This window comes from Schistocerca nitens, chromosome 2 (genome assembly GCF_023898315.1).
Source record: "Schistocerca nitens isolate TAMUIC-IGC-003100 chromosome 2, iqSchNite1.1, whole genome shotgun sequence".
Classification (NCBI taxonomy): Eukaryota; Metazoa; Arthropoda; class Insecta; order Orthoptera; family Acrididae; genus Schistocerca; species Schistocerca nitens.
In genome coordinates, this window is record NC_064615.1 from 219323316 (window position 1) to 219327973 (window position 4658).

At 48.1% G+C, this 4658-nt stretch overlaps 1 non-coding gene across 1 annotated transcript; it reads right to left on the minus strand.

The window, feature by feature from the left end:
• Positions 1-289: 289 nt before the first annotated feature.
• Trnat-cgu (transfer RNA threonine (anticodon CGU)) lies at positions 290-363 on the minus strand. The gene has a single exon. It is a non-coding gene; the product is annotated as a tRNA-Thr (tRNA).
• Positions 364-4658: the final 4295 nt, after the last annotated feature.

Sequence of the window (4658 nt, forward strand, 5' to 3'; positions counted from 1 at the left end):
AGCAGTCAGATTACGTTCAGTGGGATTGCAGCAGTTTAATCCTCCGAGCGTGTCAGCAGTGTTGCTGATCGGACTGTGAAATGTGTGGGAATAAACGCCGCAAGGGGAGGGGTGGTTTCATTGGCGCTCCTTATTCCATATGAAGATGGTATCTGTCATTCGGACATGTCCAAAAGAACAGATATCATTGATGATCTTGCAGCTCTCGAAGAATGAAATTACAATGAAATTCAGACCAGCAGCTGCTTACACGGATTGATAAATATCAACGGGGACACTTGAATATTTGTGCCCCGACTGGGATTCGAACCCGGGATCTCGTGCTTACGTGGCACACGCTCTAACCGAATGAGCCATCGAGGACACAGAGGATAGTCGACTGGAGGGACTTATCTCTGGCACGCTCCCAGTAAGACCTACATTTCCAACTTACTGCCCACACACTACATTTGTAGTGCCCCTGCCCACTATACTCATAACTCGCTGCAGTCAATCTACCTATTCCCGTAAGAGATTGAGATCATATAGATAAGGCTTACCGGCCCATGTTCTTCTTCAGTGCGGATGCACTCACATTGCTCAAACTCTTACGGGAATCGGTAGATTGACTGCCGCAGGTAATGAGTATAGTGGACAGGGGTACTACAAATGTAGTGTGTGGACAATACGTTGGAAATGTGGGTCTCGCTGGGAGCATGCCAGAGATAAGTCCCTGTAGTCGCACTATCCTCTGTGTCCTCGGTGACTCAGTCGGATGGAGCGTCTGCCATGTAGGTAGGACATCCCGGGTTCCAATCCCGGTCGTCGCACACATTTTCAGCTGTCCCCGTTATTATTTATAAACGCCTGCAAGCAGCTAATGGTCTGGATTTCATTGTAATTTCACTCCTTATTCCAACTCCTGAGCGCTTTTCGTATCGATTCCTAGGAGTAGTGTGTCTGAGATGTTTTCCTTGGTCAAGCATAAGAAAACCGCGTCGCGTTTTTGATCTACATCGCCGAGGCATCAAAAGAAGGCGTCAAATGTAAGACGGCGTGTAACGACTTTCCCAAATCGTGACACGGCCACGATGGCATTCGGCGGAATTGTGGTGAAATTTGACGGCAATGTGACATCCTTAACCCACAAGACACTTCACATGAACTTATAAGCTGAGACTTTTTTTCGCGTATGTCGACACTTTGCCGTTTGAATGGTTCCCGAGCCCCGAGAGTGACGTAGCAGGACGCCACCCTTTTCCACCATTACAGGAGAAGGTTGTAGGTACCTTTCAGCCAAGTTTCTAACTTCTACATAGCATTGGCAGACAATTACGGTGTTTCGAAAAAGTGGAAAGTCTTTTTTGCGCAGCATATATTGCTTCCTGCTACGTTTATCTCGCGAAAAGTCGAAGAAGGTAGAATAAGAGTGTCGCGTCCCGGCACAGCCTCACTATACCAGAATGAAGTAAGTGCGAACTGCGTAGCGCAATCGGGACGTTAACGACAATGTGTTAGTTATAAATTGCTGTCAACCTTTATATCGGAGATGAGAGGGAGACAATCTCCTTGGTTTGAAGCAAATAAGTTTCCTGAAAATAGGTTACAGAATTGCAATAGGCAGAAAAGATTGGTTAGTTTCTATCAAGTTTATTCTCACATATACTTATGTGAGCTGTTGGTCCATAAACCCCTTAGTAAGATTCAGTCTATTTATTCGGACTTGCTGCTTCAAAGCTAATTGCCGGTACATATAAGAAACAAGTACAAAGCAATCACTTGCTCTTGGTTAGCACTGAAATCTCTCTAAGTAATTGAGACAAAGACTGACAGCTTCTATTCAACACTATTCCAATGAAACTCTAAAAATCCTACTTGACCTGCAGTTCCTGAGTGTCCACCAGAGTCTATCACCGTCTTCTCGTAGTTGAAGTCTTTATCAGCTGTATCGGCTGCTACGGGCCTACTCGGCCCCGTTGGCGTCTCGCTGTGGAATCTCCAAACTGCCGGTACTGGCTCTGAATCTGCCTCTCAATCTCTGCCTCTAGCTATTCCGCTGCCTGGCCTTTTATTTCGTTTCTCATGTACTTGGGTGCACACCAGTTAATTTGTTTCACACGACCCTTTCATTTCTAAGTGATCGGATTGCACAAGAATGCCTATGGTTCCACGCGACACTCTCGTTTCTAATTGGTCGGCTTGTGCAAGAGTGCCTTCAGTTCCACACGACACTTGTTTCTAGCTGCACACAACTTAAATTTGGTTCCACAAGAGTCTTTTCCGCACGTGACTGACACTCTCTCTTGCTGTATTATCGCCCTGGTGTTTGTGTCTTCCATTGCGCGAGTTTGATTCATGCTGCTTCCTCAGGCAGGAAGTCAAACACTAAGTTATTTGATCAACAAGCCATACTTGGCAGCCCCCGCCGCTTATCTTGTCCCTACGTCCTGGTGGACTATTTCTTAATGTCGGCTGGCAGTTTACCTTTGGAGCCTGGACTCTTATTATGGTCACAAAAGCAAGAATAAAAATTAAAATTTTCTACGGTCACAACAAGAGATTGAGTTTCAGACGGAGGCTATCAACAATCGTTCTTCCCGCCGACCATTTGCAGGTGGTATAGGAAAGGGGGTAATGATGCTGGTTCACAAAGTATCCTCCGCCACACACCGTAAGGTCACTTGCGGATTACATATGGCGCTGTGGCTGTAGATAGGCACCGTTGGAGGGCAGCTGAAACTTTTTTTTCTTAGGAGTTTTAGGGGATAGAGATGCGCTTTGCTGAGCTCGGGAATTACTTGGAATGGGATAAGGTGGTGACGGGATACCGTGTGGGGCGTCCGTGCCGACGTGAATGCGAGCTGCCGGTGAAAGGGAGGGGGAGGGGGCCAGCGTCCGCATTATCGCGTTACGAGACGGCCCGGCCAGGCTTCTGCGCACGCGCCGCGCGCCCGACAGCGGAACCCGACACCGCGCCCACGGAGCAGGTAGGGCCGACAAACACGCTACTGTGTGTAGCGACCGCTGGACCGCCGCAATCTGCCAGCTGCCGCCGCCGCTCGCTAAAACCCCGCTTACGCCCAACTGAACGTGCTACAGCTAACGAGAATTCTCTCTGGTGTAAACGTTAGGCGCGCCCGAGCTAACGGCACTGGATCGTGTTCCGTTCCATTCGCTTGTGTTCGCCCTTGTTCCGCTGGCTGACAATATCTTAGTGAACCGTCAGAGGAAGTTCACGTCCTCTCCGCTCCGGCGTTAGCAGTACAGAAAGCAGGTGGCCAGAATATGAAAGATCTCGAATATCATTAAAGAAAAGGGGAAGACAAAGAACCAAGAGAAACGAGATCTTACAGGCCGATTTGTTTGGTAAATACTCTAGGCAAAGTACTTGAAAAGCTTCAGTGCCGCCTCCCGAGGGACCACACATAAGCAGCAGGAATGAGCCTCCTGCGATACGGTTTTAGGTTCAAAATGCTTCAAATGGCTCTGAGCACTATGGGACTTAACATCTGAGGTCATCAGTCCCCCAGAACTTAGAACTACTTAAACCTAACTAACCTAAGGACATCACACACATCCATGCCCGAGGCAGGATTCGAACCTGCGACCGTAGCGGTCGCGCGGTTCCAGACTGAAGCGCCTTTAACCGCGTGGCCACACTGGCCGGCACGGTTTTAGGAAAGGGAATTTCAGCGAGGATGCGACAATAACGCAATGAATATTGTGAACACGTCAAGCGGCAAGTACGCCATAGGCATAATTATTGGTATAGCTGGGGTGTTTGATAATTTTTGGTGGCCTGCCCTGTTCAAATGACTGAAACACATGGACTGTCCACGGTGTCTCTCTAACAGCCTACGAGATTATTACGCAGACAGGTAGGTGCAGTTAGAATTTCCTGCAAAGAAAATGGTGAAAGACATCACCAAAGGCTGCCCACTGGGCTCTGTTTGTGGTCCAGAGTCCTGGGATGTTGGCATAGAGCCATTACCGAACCAGCTTCAGAGTATAAAAAACACTAGAGGCTGCATCGCCTATACAGACAATCTGCTGATTACAGTATCTGCCAATGCAAGGCCTAAATTAGAAGAAAATAGTAAGCTACATCCTGAAAGACTAAGTAACTAGTGCATAGAAAACCAAAGATAGCGGCACACAAAACAATGTACACTACTGGCCATTAAAATTGCTACACCACGAAGATGACGTGCTACAGACGCGAAATTTAAGCGACAGGAAGAAGATGCTGGGGTATGCAAATAATTAGCTTTTCAGAGCATTCACACAAGGTTGGCGCCGGTGGCGACACCTACAACGTGCTGACATCAGGAAAGTTTCCAACCGATTTCTCATACACAAACAGCAGCTGACCGGCGTTGCCTGGTGAAACGTTGTTGTGATGCCTCGTGTAAAGAGGAAAAATGCGTACCATCACGTTTCCGACTTTGATAAAGGTCGGATTGTAGCCTATAGCGATTGCGGTGTATCATATCGCGACATTGCTGCTCGCGTTGGTCGAGATCCAATGACTGTTAGCAGAATATGGAATCGGTGGGTTCAGGAGGGTAATTCGGAACGCCGTGATGGATCCCAATGGCTTCGCATCACCAGCAGTCGAGATGACAGGCATCTTATCCGCATGGCTGTAACGGATCGTGCAGCCACGTCTCGATCCCTGA